This window comes from Leguminivora glycinivorella, chromosome 23 (genome assembly GCF_023078275.1).
Source record: "Leguminivora glycinivorella isolate SPB_JAAS2020 chromosome 23, LegGlyc_1.1, whole genome shotgun sequence".
NCBI classification, from domain to species: domain Eukaryota; kingdom Metazoa; phylum Arthropoda; class Insecta; order Lepidoptera; family Tortricidae; genus Leguminivora; species Leguminivora glycinivorella.
In genome coordinates, this window is record NC_062993.1 from 5,690,394 (window position 1) to 5,713,640 (window position 23,247).

The window sequence follows — 23,247 nt, forward strand, 5'->3', positions numbered from 1 at the left end:
AGTATTCGTATATTATATTGGGTTGGTAAGAAAGTAATGAGCGAATCATAACCAATATTGTAATTTTTATTTAATTTATTATTTTAATCATTTATCAAAAATATAACGGCATTCGTTATCTACTACTTGTCTCCATCGTTCTGGTAAAGAATGAATAGCATCGGCGAAGAAGTTCTTAGGTTTAGATTCAAAAAACTCAGCTATGTACTGTCGTAGATGGGCTTGATCATCGAACTTTTTTTCATTCAAGGCATTGCTTAGCGATCTGAACAATGCGTAATCCGTAGGTGCCAAGTCTGGAGAGTACGGTGGATGAGGTATCACTTTCCAACCTAGCTCCAATAGCTTTAGCCGAGTCACTTTTGCAATGTGTGGGCGAGCATTGTCGTGTAAGAAAAAAACTTTAGCATGCTGTGGACGATTCTGACAGATTTTTTGCTTTAAATTTTCAAACTGATTACAGTATACTGATGCGGTAACAGTCATTCCACTTGGTAGGAGTTCCCAGTGAATAATACCATGAATATCCCACCAAACGGACAGCATAACTTTTTTCGGGTGAGGCTCTGTTTTTGGTGCCTCTATTCCTTTTTCGTTTGGAGCTAGCCACTGACGTTTGCGTGTGTGATTTATATATAAGACCCATTTTCCATCTCCAGTGATAAGATGGTCCAACCAGTTGAATGTGCGGCGAAAAGACAGAAGTTGTATGCAGATATCGGCATGGCGGTTTAGTTGATCTCTATCAAGTTCGTGCGGTATCCAAACACTGTATTTGTAGTTTTTTCCCAACTCGTGTAAATGTGTTTCTATGGTGACATGAGAGCAGCCTAACTCGGTAGCAAGAGTACGACTCGTTAGCCTCGGATCTCCTTCAATTAAGGTTTTTAATTTAGCTACATCAATCTTCACCGGTCGACCAGACTTAGGTTGATCTGATAATGAAAAGTCGCCACTACGAAACCGCTGGAACCATCGTTTCGCCGTGGCCTCAGACACAACTTCAGGAGCAACACGCTGACATATATTACGCACTGCTTCGGCGGCTGAATGGCCAGACTGAAATTCATATAGTAAGCAATGCCTTACATGCACTTTTAATTCGTCCATTTTCTTCCTTATATTAGCTCGGCGACAGCTAGTGAATGACTGACGAGAAACTGTGCGACTCGCCCTTTATATACTTTCGACCATAGAAGATTCTAAAACTCTCTCAAAAATTTTATGTGAAATTCAATCGATCGCTCATTACTTTCTTACCAACCCAATACATGTCGTTGTCTGAGTACCCGCAACACAAACCTTCTTGAGCTTACCGTGGGACTCAGTCAATCTGTGTAAGAATGTCCTATAGGTATTTTTTTTTAAGTATCTGTGATGAAATAGCCCACTGTCGCTTATAAAAGAACATAACTTCAATTTCACTTCATGGAAGGACTTTCCATTAATCAACATAATTCATTGCAAAAAAAAAGATAAACACGAGTACTAGAAATCAGGCAAAAAAGCAACGAAAATTAATGGCTCTTATCCAGAAAACCTTCGCAAAATAAAATAGGATTCTCTAGATGAGCAATTTGATCTCATTATATTTTATGACCTAACATTAGGGTTTTATGAGTTAGATGCAATTTACATGGTATCCATTATGTCCAGATAATTTATAATGATTATAGTCATTATAATGCGGTTCTAAATAAGTGGTACATTTTTAATTAGCCAATCGTGATTTTGATCAGAGAGCTAAAACAACAACAACAACAACAACAACATACAATCACGCCTGTATCCCATAAAGGGATAGGCAGAGCACATGAAACTACTAAAGCTTCAGGGCCACTCTTGGCAAATAAGGGGTTAAAAGAAAACAAAACTATGGCATTGCAGTGACAGGTTGCCAGCCTCTCGCCTACACCACAATTTAACTCATATCCCATAGTCGCCTTCTACGACACCCACGGGAAGAAAGGGGGTGGTGAAATTCTTAACCCGTCACCACACAGGCTAAAACACTTCATTTTAAATTTTAACCTTTTGACCGCCAAGAACGCCTAAAGGCGTCGTATGTTGTCGTACGACGTCAGCAATCCGAATCGGATGTAGGACGGATATCCCATACATTTGCGCCGCCATCTTGTTTTTTGCCTTTGAAATCCTTCCTACATCCGATATCGGATCGGATAATGTGAAAACGCACTAAAGTTGCTATGGCGGACGCTGTCAAAGCAATTAATTTGTCTTGCTGACAGATAAGGTTTATTTTCGCTATTCTTCTACTAGCAGAAGTACTGGGGCCCATTTCTCGAAAGGTACAAGCCTTGTATTACAAGTGCGCGAACTGTCAAATCGTATGGGTTGTCATGGAAACACACTTGTTACAAGGCTTGTATCTTTCGAGAAACGGGCCCCTGGTGTTGGTCACCACAAGTTTTGTAGCTTCCACATAAAAAACTCAACTTTAACTTTCACTGCATCATTTATTTCATATCAAAAGTAAAAAATACATTTTAATCCACCTACACATCTTTCTCCATTTTTCTTTCTTCCCGTTTTCCATTGTTTTTAAACCATAAACAAGTTATAGATTTTTTACCTTAAAGTTTCACATAAAAAAAGTTTTAATACAAATGAAACTTGTGTTCTGTTCTGAACAACTGGCGTGTAAGCCACATTTTGGCGCGAGAGACAAAGCGTTCAAAAGGTTAAACGTACATCGAATCACCTCTTTTCGTAATGTAGATAGATAGATAGATACATAGGATAGATAGATAAATTCTTTATTCAACCACAAACTTACATGCTTTGCAACACAAAACAAAATAAAGAAAGACGAAATACTAAAAAGACTTAACATAACATTATACAATAATTAGCACACTTATTATTTTAACTGAAGTATTCTAGTGCAGCGCAAGTCGATATATATTATAAATAAGCAAAATATTATTACAAGTATATATGTACATACCCGTGTGGGGTATCAATGGAAAGGTCTTTTAAAATGATATAAAGTTTTCTAAAAAACATTTTTCTTAAAGTGAACGGTTTTTGAGATATCAGCTCTCAAAGTCGTAAAAAGTATGTCCCCCCCCCTCTATTTTTATAACTACGGGGTATAAAATTCTAAAAAAAATAGAGGTGATGCATGCTAATTAACTCTTTCAACGATTTTTGGTTTGATCAAAGTATCTCTTATAGTTTTTGAGGTAGGTTGATTTAACTGTAATTTTGGTTAAGTTATTGGTTTATTATATTTGCTGCTACGGAACCCTTTGTGCGCGAGCCCGACTCGCACTTGGCCGGTTTTTTAAGGTCCTGTTTGGTATAAAATAAATCCTCGTGACAGACAGGTACGTAAAAGCGGCAGAATAACTTCGACAAAATATTTTCTTAGTTCCCTGTAGTTCTGTCATATGAAGATAATTCTAAGAAGTGGCCGAAGGAACGGAACATTTTACTATTGTAGGAAAAATATTAGTTGGCTCATTAACGGAAAATAATGACTCATATACGTACCTATACAATAATGTAACTCCTTATTGCCACTATTCTCAATAATGGCAGTCATTCCGAAGAATGGCTAATTAAATAAACAAATAAATATTATAGGACATTCTTATACAGATTGACTGAGGCCCACAGTAAGCTCAAGGCTTGTGTTGTGGGTACACTGACAACGATATATCGTCACTACTTTAAAAAAAACTTGTATCTTCGTATGTCAATGAAAAGAAAATTGTAGTAAGTATGTATGGAATGCATGTAGACTTACTGCGTTTTAACTTTGAGGAACAGCGTGAGATACGAGATTTTTTAAAAGTAGTGACGATATTATAATAAATACTTATATACATAGAAAACATCCATGACTCAGGAACAAATAAATGCCCTTACCGGGATTCGAACCCGGGACCGCGGCGTAGCAGGCAGGGTCACTACCGACTGCGCCAGACCGGTCGTCAATTACATGTGTCTATCATTAATTAATTAGTCCAAGTAGGTAATCTGTCAAAAAGATACTGTAACATTTAATTTACATAGGTACATTATAGGTAATAAAGCGTTGGTGGCCTAGCGGTAAGAGCGTGCGACTTTCGGTTGCGGATTCGAACCCCAGCTCGTACCAATGAGTTTTTCGAAACTTATGTGCAAAATGTTATTTAATATTTGACATTCGCCCTTCGGTGAAGGAAAACATCGTGAGGAAACCGGACTAATCCCAATAAGGCCTAGTTAACATTCGGGTTGGAAGGTCAGATGGCAGTCGCTTTCGTATAACTTAGTGCCTATGCTATCTTGCTGGGATTAGTTGTCAAAGCCGAGAGCCGTGGTAAATGTCGGGATAACTCAAGGGGGATGATGAGGTACACTATAGGCAGATTGTTTACCACTTTAGAATACTTCATGTACAGTCAGCCAAAAAAGTGGTTTACCACTTTTCGACCTTATGTGTTTAAAATAGAGTCGAAAAGTGGTAAACCACTTTCTTGGTTGACCGTACCAGTTTTCTTTTTTAAATGCCCTTGTAATCAAAGGTACCAAGTACTGGTATCACTGTAACCGTTATAATAGGTTTATAAAATGATGCATTCCCCTTCTATATTTATTCCCCGAATATCCCCATTCGATGTACGCGAAATATTGAAAACTGATAGTGGGTAATAAAAAAGAATACGTAGTAAGCATTTTTATATTAAAGGAAAAAATGGTATAAAAAATTTACGCTTTTAGTGGGACATTTTTGAACCCGTCACTCATTTTTGCAATCCGTGCAATGCTCTTACTCAATTGAGCTGGAAGCCACGCCGGACTTCGCAAATCTTTCCATGCCTTTCATTTTGTACTGACGTCTGTAGGGTGACGTCTTGGGGTCCATTTTTTCCTTTAATATAAAAATGTTTAGAATCGTTAGCAGACGTTTCTGCTTAATAAAAATTAATTTAATACGTAGTAAGTACGGTACTGTCAGCAAAAAAATAAAAAGTCTGCTATTATGTCTCCGGCTCGGCTGCCCTCATCGAAGCGAGGAGTGGTTAATTTCTTGTCAGGTCGAAACTTCGGAGGGCCATCTGTAGGGTAAGATGGTTGACAGTGGATCACTCAATTTTTCGGAGGCCATATCTCAGGAAAGGTTTGACATATTTACATTTTGTTTGGACTCTTATATACATCATTTATTTAAGATTTATTGTGTTGTGGTTTAAAAGCTATATTATGAGACATGTATGGTCACTAACCTCTTTAAAAAAAAATGGAATTTGATCCACTGTGCAACAGGGGGTGTGAACAATGGATATACCAGTGGTCCACAGTGGACCAAAGAGAATCATATCAGAAAGATAAGGGGAAAAAGAATGAAACAGAACATGTATTAATTTTTATTAAAATATTCAATACTAAATATCAAAACCTAGTAACATAGGTGCACTGATCATCTAACTAAAAGATCCAATTTGTAAGAATTTCCACTTTCGGCCATACAAGCTTAGTAAACAGCCATACAATAAAACAAAAATAAATATTTCTTGTTATCTAACTTAAACTTTATAATGTAAGAAAATTAGACCAATAATTATTATGCGTATATAAATAATTAACTACTCAAAATGCTTTTATGGGATCAATATTTCTGAAATGAACATTTCTGACCATACAACATAAGTAAGAGCCACATAAAAATAGTCTTCCAAGATTTTTTTATGGCAGCCTATGCTTTTTCCACTCGTTCGTTTGGTATTCCTCCTTCACTTCTACAGGTGTGACCCTTTTTCGAGGCAGTCTGTAACATAGGAATGTGTACTAAATCTGACCCACTGTGTACTTGACCCATATGACCCAATGTCAACCTACACGCCAAAAAAATTAAATAATTAAAAACAAATACAAAAAAAATATTTATAGCGGAAAATGTTAAAACACACAATAGCTTTTTAATCAAGGTAGTAATAAAAACGATAACAAGACATTCAATGGCATATAATTCGAAATTATACGATAAATTCCAACTTGCGTAAATATGCTACCCGCGGAGTGATATCACGTTCACACCTGCACACAACGTTCTGTTCGCGCGGTCCCCTGGGCACTGAGCTAGTAGGTACGTGTTGGCCAGAGGTATCCACGGCGCGTAGTAAATTAATAATAGTGTATTTGAATTCGTCGTAGTGTGCGTGACCTATTGTGCACCAGCGACCCACTGTCAACCACCTTACCCTACTGAAAAACGTAGTACGATACATCATAATGTATCATAATGTACTTTTTCATCCTCTAAGAACAAATTAAATTATTTTCATAGAAAATATTTTAACTTGTATTTTTTAAGTAGTAACACTACTATTATGTTATAAACATTAAATAAATGTCATATACAAAGAAAAAGTGACCAAGGCCTCCAGTGCTCCGAGCTGGAATCGAACCAGCGTACTCCTTAAGAGAGAGAGGGCGCCACGAGCCTTCGGGAATGTCATATACTTGGAAATTTCGACCCTTGCCTTCGTGCACCGATGGCCGAGTGGTTCAGGCATTCGCCCGGTAAGCGGAGTACGCTGGTTCGATTCCAGCTCGGAGCACTGGAGGCCTTGGTCACTTTTTCTTTGTATATGACATTTATTTAATGTTTACTTTTTCATCACCACCAAAAATTGCATTTTATTCTAGTGCAAAGAATTTCTTACAAATTTTAACTTGATGCCGAAAACTGGCTGGCAGAATCGAATCATAAAATTCGTAACTATTTAAAAATGTATTTGACTTAGTTTGATGATTTGAGTAATTCCGGAAAAGTTTGTACATTTGGATCACGTCTCCGATTTTGATAAAAATTGGTAGGCAGATAGAGTCCATGGTGCTGAGCAAGATCCACTAGGTTTCCCAAAATGTCCCAGGTAGTTTGTATGAAACCTTCCTTTTTTGTTACCAGCAGGGTTAGCACATGATTGCCGTGAGTGCATGTCGCCGCGAGATAGACTACCCGTCCTTATGTCATTAATACAGTTAGAAGAAGACGTGTCATCTATCTCGCGGCGACATACTCCCGCGGCAATCATGTGATAGGCCTACAGATTTCTGTACATTTTCGGTAACAAAAACGGACATTTTGGGAAACCTAGTGGATCTTGCTCAGCATCATGGATCAGCCTACCAATTTTTATCAAAAATGGAGACGTGGTCCAAATTACTCCAAATGTACAAACGTTTCCGGAATTGCTGATTTACAGTTAATATTTTCCTCGAGTTGGTATGGCGATTTTTTTTTGTGTTTCACTCGAATTTGTGTTCTATCTGCTACAATCGGTGCTGACTGTACATCCAATTCATGTTGGAATACTCATAGCTTCCAATCAGTAAAATGAAAGGTAGCGTTTAATTTTCAATTTACTGTGCAGCAAATCGGTGGGATAATAAAATGGTTTTTAATAACGAACTATCCCATCGGGCTTAGTTTAGATTTTGTTTTGTAATTGTTTTACAAATTAATATCGTAAAGGATTAACTGCAGTGCTCGAAACTACATATTATGAAGTTATAATTTCACATGTAGGTGCAGACAATTTTTTCCCCTTTAGACACATACTAGCTTTTTCCCGCAGCTTCTCTCGCGTTAGAAAGAGACAAAATGTAGCCTTTGTCACTTTCCATCCCTTCAACTATCTCGGCGGCACTTTCAGCGGGGAAAGGGAGTGGCCATACTGTACGATAGTACTCTTTATTATACTGTGGTATCGCTAAAACATCTTATTAGCTATATTTATATTCCATGTCGTTTTCAACTGCAATAGGCGAGACGACTAAAAAAACTATTTAATTCGGTAGATTATCAAAAAATTTTGGACACATCTTTTTTCTCGTAAACGAAAAATTACGACGGTACGTTGAAGTTTCGCGTGACGTCACGCCTAGGTACCTGACACACCAATTTTTACTCAAAAGTGACGTCACAAGCCCCCACGCCGGAACTTTGATGGTTGGAATCTTTGTAAAGCGAAAAATATGTGTTCAATATTGTTGGACGATCTAACTGACGGACTAAACAGAATGCCATTATTTTTGTTTAGTCGTCATCCCTATTCCACATCTATTGTATGGGCTTTGTGTGATGTGTGAAATATCACACAAAATCACAAATTGGCGACATTCCACACTTTATCCCGTTCTGTTTGCACAGGCCCCGTAGCCGAATGGCATCGCTCACGACGCCAAACGAAAGCGAGTAGATATCTGGCTCTGTCGCGCCAATACGCAAGCGCGATAGAGATAGATATCTACTAGCGCTTCGTTTCGTGAGCGTTTCGTGAGCGATTGTGCCATTCGGCTAGCCACCCAGGTTATGAATACGTCATGAGGTGTGTTCTGATCAACTGGGTCGTAATTTTCCGCCGACGTTCGGGTTCTTTCGTCCTTTGGGACTGTATAGGTTAGGTTTGTGCAGAATTTTAACTTGGAACAAAAAATAAGTACTTACCTTAATAATACACTTAAAAAAATTGAGTTTATTTTTATAAGGTAAATTAATAAATAAAATAGAGTCTCTTGTATATGCACTAGTACTAAATTTGAAGTTAGTGCCAAGCCATCTGTAGTTAAACTTTGCGATAAATACATAGTTCTACTTCATCAAATGGTTAGTTTTTATATGCAATTGCATGTTTTTTTGTCGAAAACGCAAAATCACTTTATATAGGCTTATAATAACAGATGTAGATTTCTCCTAGTTCCTAATGAATTCCGTCATATTTCAATTAATTGCTCCTCCTTTTTTGAAGTCGGTTAAAAGTAATCTGTTTTTGACTGTAGTTGTAAATCGTAATGATTTTATGGTAAGTAAGTAAGTTTCTAAGTAATTGGGCCTATTTTCGTCCCACAGGCACAGGCCTCCTCGCATGTATGAGAGGGCTCGGGATATAGTCCCCATGCAAGTCCAATCCAATTGGGCAAAATGAAAAAAAAAAAAAAAGAATCCATGGTTCGTTTCTGACTTCACCCTATACTGTTCCAGTAATTTCCCAAAGGAAAAACGTGACACAGTAAAATTGGCACAAAGTCATATTTTCTGGTTCATTGGGCACACAAATAAACAAGCCTGTTGACGTAAATAGGTTAGTTTACCATAAACATATGGAAAAACAAACAACATAATCGAATTCATAGGTATATATGTAGAATAAAATGTTATTATTACCTGTCTGTATTTTTTTCGATTAAAAACACGCCAATATAAAAATATATTAGGACATCTCATTAGATATCACGCTAAACCAATTTTACCTCAAAGTTATTGAGATATGGTTATTGAGATATTGGCCGTTTAATTAATAAAATAAAAACAAAAAAACCAAACCAAATCTCGAAACCATGACATCTTCATTGGTCAAATTTGGTTTTAGGGTTGGTTTTAGGAACACCCGGTTTAGTAAGAATATTACTCTGCTTGAGTTTTTTGCAAGTTACTAAATTGAATAAAAACAAATAAATTAATATTACATAGGATATTACTTTGTTCATATCATAGACATAGACATAGAAAAATTTTATTCAACATCACATGAAAATGTTACAAACAATGAAGAAGTGTTACATTAGGATTTGATAAAGTAGAAAACTTAAATCTAGACTAAACATCTAAGAAAATGAGTTATACACGACACGTGAAATTAAAATATTCATGTGCGTTAAATAGGAGCTTGCCTCAGCATAATGTTGCAGTATTTTAACTACAACGCTGGTTTTCAGGCAGACCCTTGATATATTGTCACCTTACAGCTGTTAGTCGAAAACCGATTGGCTTGAAAATTGAGCTGAATGTGGAGTTGTGTGTAACTGATTAAAAGAAAAATCTTATGAAAAAAAAAAAAAATTGGTAAAATGGCATTTAGGAGTAGTGTATCAGATGTAACATTTTATCTTTCTAAAAATATTTTACTAGCTTTTGCCCGCGGCTTCGCTCGCGTTAAATTCGAAAATTGGAGAATGGTCCATACAAACTTCCACCTCTCATTTTAGGGAAGTGGGGGGTTAGAAAGAGACAAAAAGTAGCCTATGTCACTCTCCATCCCTTCAACTATCTTCACTTCAAAACATCACGTCAATTCGTTGCTCCGTTTTGCCGTGAAAGACGACAAACAAACAGACACACATACTTTCCCACTTATAATATTAGTATAGTTAAAACGGTCAGTTCTAGAACGAAACAAACAACAAAAGAAGCCAATTATAATTACAAGATCACATAATAATTACACCAATCGCAGATGCAATCTTACGTGACTAAATTTGCAGCGACGCAAAAGGCTAGTCAGTCAGCCATTGCGAGTTATTAACTTATTAATATTGAATGATTAATGTACGATCACGGACTTTAACCCTTTGAACGCGCCTATTAAAACCTAACCACAAAATATGTTGAAAAAACGACGATATAGTGGACATTCTCATGAAACTCCATCATAGGCCACGTTTTTGCCTTTGACTAGTCTGTGGACAAGAGTAAGCCCATTTACGAGTATAATAATAATAAAACAATCATTTTTGGCACAAGCTTTTATCGCCGACTGTACCTTTCTTTCAACATTACATTCATCTACTGCTCTCCGAGACGTATCTAAGAACCCCTTACTCGATGGGATACGACGTACCGTTTCATGACAGAGTTCCTATGACCACCTTTCTGCTCCATCATCAGATCAGCTCCATGATACCATAATATTGCATTGTCACGTGATTTAAATATGTGTGCAAAATTTCAGCTCAATCGGAAACCGGGAAGTGGGTCAAATTTAGCTTCTACATTTTGACGCACACTAACATACTAAGTAACAAGGCAACTAGAATAAAAGCTTGTAAAAACACAGCAATCTTAAACTGAAAGTCACTTAACCTTTCGTATGCGTCTGTCAAAAAATTGTCATTAATATATTAGTCATAATAACTACATGTTAAAGTTGAAACAATATGGAGCAGATCTGCTCCTAAGCATACGAGAGGTTAAGGGACAAACGTGATAAAATAACATTTTTCACCCATTTTTCCAACGTATGTAACTCGTGCGTAACTTACTAATTAACATTAATGATACTAAAAAAAGGGTAAAATAATAACAGTAATATGACGTCAAATTTTATATTTTTGCCAGTGTAGTGCCCCGACCGAATTTTTAACTCGAGTGAATGATGATTTACAATCTTCATTCTAAGAATCCTACCTCAATTTATTAGCGCAACCTATTAAATACTATCATTAACTACACTGATGATGCCTATAAATTTATTTTTTTCCAAAATGTGTATTGACGTGATATCATGATATTAAAATAAAGAAGCATATCATACTAACAAAACATACGTATAAAAACAAGCAAAAATATTTGGGGAAAATATGATTTTGGACCACGGGTCCCAGCTACAGAGGTTTCTCACTTAACCAGGTTTCACTGTATCACAATTTCGTTACCTTCCAACTCCTTAATTGCCAAAACTGGCACTGATCTGCAGTTTCATATATTCTGTGTACCCCTTTTGGGAATACAGTCGTGAGTAGTAGACCGGTACAAATGTCAGTAAGCACCAAAGACATATATATTTATATAACTCCATATAGACAGATAAAGTCTAAGAAAAAAACGTACCTCAGTACCATACAGAAACAGATACGGTGGTCTAGATGGCATTACACCTTTGGGGTACGCTCAGCTAGATGGCGCTAATATTAATATTTGACATTTTAACACATATGAAGCTAAGAATATGGGCCAAATTGTCAAAACTGAGGTTCAAAAGTTTTAAGCTTGTGTCAAGAGATGGCAGTCTATCCACAGTGATTACACATTTTACTTCGACAGTAACCCTCTATAATACTCGATCCTCTTTGGTAAGCACGTACATTCTCACGGCAATCCATTCAATGTCGATTTGCGTGTAAATTGAAAATAAAATGGCGTACGAACATGAATATTGCAAATAATAATGTTGTAGATACAAGATAATATGTTTTGAGCACGTTATCAAGATGTTATAACTATGTGTAGTGAGGAACGATATCTTTGTCTTGCTCTTAAAATTAAGATTTGATCGTTTCTTTTGTCCATTTGATGTTTTAGTGAAGGTCATTTCTTCCCGTGGGTGTCGTAGAAGTCGACTGTGAAATATGGGTTAAATTGTGGCGTAGGCGAGAGGTTGGAAACCTGTCACTGCAATGTCATAATTTGGATTTCTTTCAACCCCTTTTTGCCAAGAGTGGCACTGAAACTTAGTAGTTCATGCGCTCTGCCTACCCCTTTATGGGATACAGGCATGATTATATGTATGTATGTATGTATTCTACTCAAAATTACAAGCACTTTTTATCCCAATAGGAGAAAAATTGTCCCAGAATTTCTATACATTTTCCAAATCTAGAACATTCCTTTGCTAATCCGCGAATGGATAACGTGCAAGTCAATCAGTGCTAACCCGTTATACCTACTTGCGCATTTTATACAAGCTATTGATTTTCTCACCCTCCCACCGCAAAATTAACCCTTTCAAAACCTAATTAGTCACTTGTTACAAAAATACAAAAAAAAAATACAAAAAGTTTATTTCATTACCAGACAGAGATAAAATACAGTCCGGTTAGCAATAGCCCTCACGCTAGGTCAAGCCTGTGACGTGGGGGCTCACTGAAGTACCAGAAAATTAATCAAAATGGTGATGCGAAGAATACAGATATAGCGAGAGTTTACAATGAATCTTACTGAAACTAAAACTATTATTAAGCTAATGAACAATTCAAAGCCTAATTATCTAAACACATATCCTAAACTCACAAGAAACCTACTTGAAGCCCTGAGCTCTCAAGTATGTGTACTGGTTTCAAGAACCTTTTCTTCTTGTTGCCTTTATTGGAATGTATAAAAGTACCTGGATTGTTATTCCGAATGCTTACAGCATGTGTCAGTTAAACCAATAGGTTTCGGTCCGTAGTCATACAGCTTGGCAAAAACCACAAAATTAATTAGTCTGTCTGTCCGTCTGTCTGTCTGTCTGCCTGTCTGTCTGTCTGTCTGTCTGTCTGTCTGTCTGTCTGTCTGTCTGTCTGTGTGTGTGTCTGTCTGTGGCATCGTAGCTCCCGAACGGATGAACCGATTTCGATTTAGTTTTTATTATCTGAAAGCTGAGTTAGTCGGGAGTGTTCTTAGCCATGTTTCATGAAAATCGGTCCACTATGTCGCGGTCGGGGGTTTTTTCAAAATTTTAATTTTGTGGTTAGGTTATTAGACACTTTTATAATTGTTCTGCGTGGGAGCACTGTCTGTCCGGAGCTCGGCCTTCGGTCTCGCGTGCTTGGGAGCCTCTCAGAGACGCTCCGGGCTCATTACTTACTACGAAAACTGTTGAATGTTGTGGTCTGCAGTATTACAGGACCGATACGACCTCTAATTTTATAACATTTAACATTTCGATTTGTTTTTCTTTAATTTATGATATTTTAAAATATCTTGAATAAGTAACTTCAACTGTGTACCTGCACTAGCTTCTGCCCGCGGGTTCGCTCGTGTTCATTCGGAAATTGCGGAATGCTCCATATAAACTTCCATTCCCCATTTTAGAGAAATGGGGGGTTAGAAAAAGACAAAAAGTACCCTATGTCACTCTCCATCCCTTCAACTATCTCCACTTAAACAATCACGTCAATTTGTCGCTCCGTTTTGCCGTGAAAGACGGACAAACAGACACACACACATTCCCATTTATAATATTAGTATGGATTAGTGTAGATTTCCTACTAGATTTTGTCTGTTTAAGTTTATATAATGGTTCGCTCTCCCTCGCTAACTAAACATAATACACACACACAGCCTGTTCTCTGACGCAGATAGTTTACCCAAAGGTTACCGACTTACCAAGGACGACTGCTACGCCATTTAATTTATGTTATGTATAAGTATTATAACCTAACCACAAAATAAAAATTTTGAAAAAACCCCCGACCGCGACATAGTAGACCGATTTTCATGAAACATGGCTAAAAACACTCCCGACTAACTCAGCTTTCAGACAAAAAAAAATAAATCTAAATCGGTTCATCCGTTCGAGAGATTGTATTGCACTATTGCCCGACCCAGGGCTCCACGGAAGGCCAGCGTGGCATCATCAGTGCCAGAGGTAAGCGTGTGCCACCGTAGACCGCATCATCACTTACCATCAGGTGTGATCGTGGTCAAACGTCTACCTATTCATAATAATTAAAAAAAAAAAACATGCTAAATGGTGTCCTTTTGCAACAACAAAACCAAACCCTATGTTACTAATTTTGTACTGTTTAGTATGTAAGTGTCAGTTTGACGACCGGTCTGGCTCAGTCGGTAGTGACCCTGCCTGCTAAGCCGCGGTCCTGGGTTCGAATCCTGGTAAGGGCATTTATTTGTGTGATGAGCACAGATATTTATTTTGTTCCTGAGTCATGGATGTTTTCTATGTATATAAATATGTATTTATTTATATAAGTATGTATATCGTCGCTAAGCACCCATAGTACAAGCTTTGCTTAGTTTGGGACTAAGTTGATCTGTGTAAGGTGTCCCCAATATTTATTTATTCTATATTTTCTTTTTAGTTGCAATAAATGCATTTTCTTTCTTTCTTTTCTTTCTATACACTAATAAACATGAGTATGGATCGTACGTTAACAATATCAAATCCTTAATTAATCTTAAAATCATAATAATCTTTATCACTAAAAGGTCTACGAATTATTACCTGCTTTTTAGCTAATAATATTATGAGGAGTTTTAACCTTCAATACTCAAAGGGCGATTCAAGGAGGTTAACAAAAACTGGATCTTTTTAGTAGTTAAGATGTTAATCACTAAGTAATTTAATAAATGCATACACACTGAGCAAGTATGATGATAACCAATATTAAGACGATACGATACAAGTCAATTCACCATACAAACGCTCTCGACTATTTCCTCCCTGGTTTTTGAAGATAGAGCAATCATTTTTTCAACACAGATTTTTTTTATCTGTGTCGGACCGTTTTGATTTTTTTGCTATTTTTATTTTAAAAGACGCTAGAGCCAATCAAACATTTCTAAAAACGGCCTTTTTCAATATGGCTCAAAAAAAGGTGTGATACTCAAGATCGGTAACAATTAGCCAAAAAATGTAAACGGTCCGACACAGATTATTTCATTGTTATTTAGATTCTCAAATTTCGTTCCGTTTAAACAAGTTTAGAAGGAGGAAACAGTCGAGAGCGGAACCTCGATTTTAAAGATTTTTTCGCAATAGGTATCTTTTAACTGAGTTGTTCTTAGTGGACATTTTTTTTTTCGATAAATCTAGTTAATAACACTGTATGCTTAACTAAAATTCCCAAATTGAAAGGGGGACTCCTTTCCATTTTAGCATTTTCACTCCCGTAGCGTCTTAAAATTGCTAAGAATAGTATGGTTGCAAAAACCCTGATGTAAATAAGTCATACATATGTATATGAATACACATAAAGTCGTCGGAGATCAAGGGTAGTCATATTACTCACAAGAGGTGTAAAATTACCATAAAGTCATTATACATAGGTACATACATAAGTAAGTAAGTACCAAGGTTGGGTCTTAGGTCCGACCTCAAAGTACTCTTGACATTGCAAGTTAAAGTACTTACCTAATGTGTATGTTAGTTTGTCAGAGTGTAATTGGTGTGTTTTTGTAATTATATAGGTAATATATTTTATTAAGATTATGTAAATAAAAATAAACGCATTAAAAAAACTTACCTACTACCTATAAGTACTTAGACTCCCGCAAAATTGTATTTTTTATCCCCCGACGCAAAAACGACGGGGTGTTATAAGTTTGACGTGTCTGTCTGTCTGATGGTATGTTTGTCTGTCTGTCTGTCTGTGTGTGTTTGTATGTGGCGTCGTAGCTCCGAACGGATGAACCGATTTAGATTTAGTTATTTTTGTTTGAAAGCTGAGTTAGTCGGGAGTGTTCTTAGCCATGTTTCATGAAAATCGGTCCACTATGTTGGGGTTTTTTCAAAATTTTAATTTTGTAGTTAGGCTATTGTTATGAATGTGTACACGTTTTAATAAAAACAAAATCAATAACATACGGAAAGAAGGCTATATTTGTTCAAGTGGAAAAGTTGTAAAAGGATAAAGTTAGCTCGATAAAAATATCACGAAAACATTAGGTACCTAATCCATGCTAATACTATAAATGGGAAAGTGTGTGTGTCTGTTTGTTTGACCGTCTTTCACGGCAAAACGGAGCGATTAATTGACTAGATTTTTTAAGTGGAGATAGTTGAAGGGATGGAGAGTGACATAGGCTACTTTTTGTCTCTTTCTAACGCGGGCGAAGCCGCAGGCAAATGCTAGTAATCTATAATTAGCACATCAACATTGCGATAAAGCGAGGAAATGTCATCGATATCCTTAGTTCAATGCCTCAAGGACCTATTTTAAATTTAAAGCATCAAAGCTTTTTATAAAATTCTGTGCTGAGCGTTTTTTTTGTACCTACACTTTTTTTAAATATGATATTTTTAATACATTTTATGTTATTTTCATTCGGAATCATTAGTGTTTCAATCACAATAGATAAAAAAGTGTTTCATGCTATTTTTCCCTACTGTGTTACTATTCTCCATATAGTTTGTACGGGACGGGGGGGGGGCGATTTTTGAGTCTCACGCGTTCGAATTCAGAACATTGTCTCTGAAAATAATAGGCAATTCACCGTTTTCGACCGGTATTTTAGTGACAGTAAGACTCAAAAATCGGCCCCGGGGTAACAAAAGAGGAAAGGAACGAAAATGGATGAAAGTTCTGGGTTACATTTTTCTAACGCTGGCTTAATGCAGATTGAGGACTGGCTCACTGTTACATGAGCACAGATATTTGTTCCTGAGTCATGGATGTTTTCTACGTATATAAGTATGTATTTATCTATACATATAAGTAAGTATGTCGTCGCCTAGCACCCATAGTACAAGCTTTGCTTAGTTTGGGGCAAAGAGGATCGAGTATTATAGAGAGTTACTGTCAAAGTAAAATATGTAATCATAGTGCATAGACTGCCAACTCTCGACACGGCCTTAAAACTTATAAATCTCAGTTTTGACAATTTGAGCATATTCTTAGCTTGATATGTGTTAAAATGTCAAATATTAATATTAGCGCCATCTAGCCGAGCGTCCCCCAAAGATGTAACACCAGGTAGGCCACCGTACCTTTTTCTGTATGGTTATGAGGTACGTTTTTTTCTTAGATTTTATCTGCCTATCCGGAGTTACATATTTATTTGGTTTGGAGCTAGGTTGATCTGTGTGTCCCCCAATATTTATATTTTATATATTTACATTTACATTACGTAACTATCACTTTGCAATAGTTATTTGTTATACAAAGGGGCAAAGTTGTATTTTAACGCCGAGTGTGGAATTAAAAACGAGCAAGTGAAAGGATTCTATAGTTGAACCACGAGCGAAGCGAGTGGTTCTAGAATAGAATCCTGAACTTGCGAGTTTTTTTAACACACGAGAAGTAAAATACATTTGCACCCGAGTGTAACACAACACTTTTCCCCTCACTATAGCGAGGAAACTACAACGCAAAAATTCCGTTTATCACTGCTTCCAGTAATTCCACAGGTCTTTCATCAAATTCAAATCATCTTTTTTACTAGATTCACCTACTTTTATCAATTTCAAAGCAGTTAATTTGACTCTATTCAAGGTCAAATTACTTTGTAAAGTAATTTGACCTTGAATAGAGTCAAATTAACTGCTTTGTGTTTGTGTTTGTTTGTAGAGTCAAATTAATTGACCTACAGGACCACTAGTGGATAAAATGCGTTTTTACCCGCTGGTATTAAAGGACAAAACACGTGTTTCCGAGCTAGTGAGGGGAAAAGGTTTTTAAATGAAATCGAGGAATCATCTCACTCATTTCATCATTTATGCGAAGTGAATTCTGCAGAGTCATCATGAGTGTTAACGTTACAACTTACAACCGCAGTCAAGGCAGGATGTTGCAAGGCTCTTGCAGTCATACATGCTAATGTAACACTTTGTTACAGAAACTATTTTTTTTTAATACTACGTCGGTGGCAAACAAACAAGTATACGGTCGTCCTGATGGAAAGCGGTCACCGTAACCTATGGACGCCTGCAACTCAGGGAGTGTCACATGCGCGTTGCCTACCCATTAGAAAATGTAAAAATATCTTCCTATTTTGCCATTTTTAACAATCTTTTGGCATCTTTGTAGTTAGCGTAAATATCTGACAAATATTCAATTAAGTACCTATATCTCAAGCGACAAAAATCTACGAATGAGTTAAGCAAAAAGTGATATAAAGATTAATTTTGCAATTGTGTCGTAATAGCTTGTAATATTTTTAATTCCTATCAAAGAGGATCGAGTTTCTTGAGAGTAATCTAAAAAATAAAAGAGAAATGTGTAATCACAGTGCATCTGCCATCTTTCGACACAGGCTTAAAACTTTTGAACCTCATTTTTGACAATTTGGCTCGTATTCTTAGCTTGATATGTGTTAAAATGTCAAATATCGTTATCAGCGCCATCTAGCCGAGAGTCCCCCAAAGATGTATCGCCATCTAACCCACCGTACCTTTTACTCTATGGTTCCGAGGTAAGTTTTTTTCTTAGACTTTATCTGTCTATACGGAGATACATGTATCGTTTCTAGTAAGACGTTTATTAATATCTGGAGCTATCCTAGAAGTAGTCAAACTCGCCCCCAGGTCACCTATACGACCGTTAACCGACCGAAATACGATAGGGTTAGGCCCTATCGTATTTCTATGATTATATTTATTACACGCGATTTATTTAAGGTATACTTAGCATAAATCCATAATTATATTTAATGTAAATGCGAAAGTGTATGTCAGTCAGTCTGTCTTTACATCATCTTCACAGCCATCGAATGAATTTATTTGGAATTTACAATTTCTTATACCGGGAAAATAAACGATAGTTTATATTTATCTAGGAAGTTATTTCTTAACTGGAACTGAGGAAATTAAGGATTAATTAATTAATTGTAAGGGTTTCCTGGGTCTCCCCAAACATATCGACGTGGAATCTGCATTCGCCGACTAAAACTCGCTCATTAGATTATGATTATGAACACGTTCACGCGTCGTCGGCGCGCATCCGTGCACATGTTCATATGACAGCCGATTTCACGTCGATAAGTTTAGGGGAACCTTTAATTCACATGGTCATAAACTTATAACATTTTTGAATATATATACCACAGTATAATGAGGCACACTGACATTTTATGCCGCCAGGCAGCGCCTGTGCATGCCTAGCATATCACTGTCATTTATATGTAAGAGAGAGAAAAAACCGGCCAAGTGCGAGTTGTACTCGCGTTGCAAGGATTTGATTTTCTATTCTATACATACTTACAAATTATTATTTGAAACAAAATTATTATCATATTGAATTATTATTGTTATTTGTTACAAAAGGGAGTGTACAAGCTTCTAATGGGTTGGCAACGCGCATGTGACACTCCTTGAGTTGCAGGTGTTCATAGGTTACGGTGACCGCTTTCCATCAGGCGGACCGTATGCTTGTTTGCCACCAAAAAAAAGAGGAAATTAAATATGTTTGGAAATTCTGGGACACTTTTTTAAATTTCGAGTGCTTGTGATTCTGAATAGAACTGACCTGAAATCCAGTAAAAAATATAAAAATAAAAAGAAACGCTCTTAAAATCCCACGTATTTCATATGCCACATTTCAAACCCAAATATACCTATTACAGTAGGTACCTAAGATACAAGTAGATACTTAAAACCTTCAGTAATTTGCTAATGATATAAATTACTTCACCATTACAACCGCCGCCTAAGTCAGTAAGTACGAGTATTAAAATTAATCCTTCTAGAAGGTTCCAGGTATAAGGTCAAGACTTCGTCCCTGAGTGTTTATAATAATTATAATAATTGTTGCTATTATGGGTAGGTATTTAGTGGATGAATTGTTGGACTGAGGTAAGTCTGCGTTGATTTTGAAGTGTTAAATTGTGGATGAGATAAACAATTATACAACTTTTTTATTTTTTTATTTTTAACCCCCACCCAAAAACGACGAATAATATATATCTGTTTTTTTAATTAATAAGGAAGCAATAACAATAGAATACGTATGTTTATTTTAATAACTCAACTGTCAATCCCATTGAGGTATATGTACTACGTACTAGAGGCGACGTTGCCAAGCGAAAACACTGCACATGCTGACAAATGCGCGGGGTGGGGGGAGCGGCCATTTACGCATAGAGTAGGTCTACCATCAGATGTGACACGTTATTAATATTCTGCCTAATGGGAATTTTACATTTAGTTAAAATACGGCTACTCTAGTCAAAATGATTTATTTATTTACAACTTAAACAATACAAAATAATATAATTGTACTGTACTTATTTTCTTCTTTAAAATACAATGAATGAACAATATGTGTGGTCAGTTGGTAACCAAGTTTCCTCAGCACAATTTTTGGATAAAGTGTATCCATTGTTCCCTTTTTTCATGACCAGGCCAAAGAAAACAGCAAAAAGTGAGCGTGCTACAAATACAATTTCACTCAAAAAATATTAACAATTTATAAACAAATAAACTTTTTTAATATTATAGTAACATAATTCATGAAGTAGTAAGTAGTTACCTAATAATTTTCCAAATAGAAATATATATATATTTCGCAAATATATTAGAGGTGAAACACATTAGTAGGAACAATGTAAATGGCACATCTGCGCGGTTAACTTTTTCTAGTCTATGATTGCGTCACCAAAATGGCGGCAGTCCGCTCCCGCTCGCGTGTTTGTAGAATATTCAATCTTAAAATATTATAGACGAGTTTTTTGTTTAATTTACCGATGAAATGTCACACCTTGACTTTTATTTGATTTTTTCGAGTGATTAGAACAATTTTTAAGCACACAAGAACGCATTATTCACGTGGATTGTAAATGAATCACGGCACATCACTGCACTGCAAGGGCCTGTAGACGACTGACAACGTTGCGGTCCATGGACCGCAGTGGGGTGTGTTAAAAATTCTCTTAGTAACGTCGCCTCTAGTACGTAGTACATATACCTCAATGGTCAATCCTATTAAAAAAAATGTGTTTATGATCAAACGTCAGACGCGCATCGTACTACGTGATTGCCTGAGTAGGTTTTTTTTTAATTTTTTTATACAAAGAAGATGCTTAGTTTTGACCTTCACAAGATTGTTTGTTAAGAAATATCAATTAACACTAGAAACCAATAGAAACTGGTTAATTTGTATGGATTTTTGTAATTTATGATAATCACCTAAGTATTTTTTTTAAATAGCTGTCAATGTTAAAAATTGTCTTTAAATCTTTGACATTAAGTACATCTTTTCTATTGATATAATATGTATTAAGTATGTACCTATCTAAGAACATAATTATATATTGACAAATTTACTAAGGCTAGCAATTTGTATGAAAACTGCAGCGTTCGGTTCCCATACAAATTGAATTTAAATTCTAGTCCATCTGAATCTTAACTCTTTACAAAATTAATACAAATAGATTAGATTAGATAGATTAGATTTTCTTTATTTCTTATTAAAAATTACATGATATTTTAACTTAAAAATAACACAAATTCACAAAAAGATCGTCGTATGTATGTATATAAACAATAAACACATAATATATATTTTTTTCACTTCTCTACTAGAATGTGTTCCGAAGTCCCGAGATCGATTAAAAATAACAATATAAATTAGATTCCACACTGCAAAAATGAGTCTGCGTCCTAGGAGAATAAACAGAACTTGTCTTAAAATATACGTTTTGATATTGCAAAATCAATTCTAACCTACGCTAGTTACCAAATTTAGTTTTCGCTAATGAATTCATATGCAACACCGTGAGCATTGTTATTTCATATAAATCGAGGTAACGGACGTAAAATGAGGTAACTTGAGGTTTTTACATAAAGGCCGCAAGTTACGCAATTTTTTTAACACTTGTAATTTAGTTGTAATTTATGAATTTTATTTGTTTTACCTATATGTTTTGGGCTATTTTCTTGTTTTTTTTTGAGTTGATGGTTGATATGGGTGCTTATACAGGATGGCCGAAAATATTTATGTTTCAAAATAAAATGTAGGTAGCATATGGGCCATTTTTTTTTTTCAAATTTGTCCACCCCGTTTTTTTTTTGGATTTAGAATTGTTTATGTGGTTTCCACTCAGAAATCTCAGAATAGTGTCCCATGGTTTTTCCCCATTTCGTATGAATCGCGTAAGAAATACCCATGTTACAAAAAAAGTGGGGTGGACAACTTTGAAAAAAAAATGACTCATATATTTTATTATTTAGAGTGTTCATGTGGTGTTCATATTAAATTAAATATAAAAAATACTAAAAAATATGTTATAAATTTCACAGTTGATACTTACAGGCTCAATCGTCTCAAACTCGACCAGTTTCGGGAACAACTTTTGCTATTCTTCTGTTTTTTTTTGACCTTATACCATTTCCCTTAAAATGAGGGTATTTTGCTCAAAAAATACACTCTGACACCCTTGAAAATGAATAAAAAAAAATACTCACTAAAACTGCGCCAACCCTATTCACGACAACCAATCCAAAAAATCACAATCACAACACTAACACAAATTCGAATTTGAAATTAAAATCCGCGCGTGCAACCGTCACTGCGATTCTTTAGCACTGAACTTGATGCTCAGGCGCAGAACGCGCGTTCTGATTGGTCGAGCGAAGCCGCCGAGTCGACGCGACGGACCAACCAGCGTTAAGCGACCTTGCAATGCCTGTCTACTATTGGACCGCTTACACTGGTTTCCTTCACATTCGACTCGCACCAAATCTCTTCAAGTTTGGAACGTCACCCATCTTGCTTACCTTCAAACGTAAACATTTGACAATAAAAGTGAACTTTATTGCTGACAGTGTAAGGATTTGTTTATTCTTAAGGTCGGCAAACGTGTTTTTCCTTACGTCATAGAATAATAAGCATCCTGTGGGTTTTTATTGACGTGTTTCCATGAAAATTGTGATTAATATTTTTCGTTAAAAATATTTCTGAGGTTTTTATCTAAATAATTTGGTTTATTTGGTTATAGTGAGATATCTCACAGTTTACTCGTATTTTTTTTACATTTTCTTGATATGGGGTTCTTCAAGAAGCAGGTATTTAGGGTTCTCG

The 23,247-nt window shown here is 36.1% G+C and overlaps 1 protein-coding gene and 1 non-coding gene across 2 annotated transcripts in view; one reads left to right on the plus strand and one right to left on the minus strand.

The window, feature by feature from the left end:
* The window catches only part of LOC125238198 (ABC transporter G family member 20-like), a 159,500-nt gene extending 136,750 nt beyond the window's left edge, over positions 1-22,750 (minus strand). The window contains exon 1 of the mRNA XM_048145470.1: positions 22,632-22,750. The gene's annotated coding sequence lies outside the window, so the exon portion shown is untranslated. The remainder of the gene's footprint in view (positions 1-22,631) is intronic.
* Positions 6,501-6,572, plus strand: Trnat-ggu. The gene has a single exon. It is a non-coding gene; the product is annotated as a tRNA-Thr (tRNA).
* Positions 22,751-23,247: the final 497 nt, after the last annotated feature.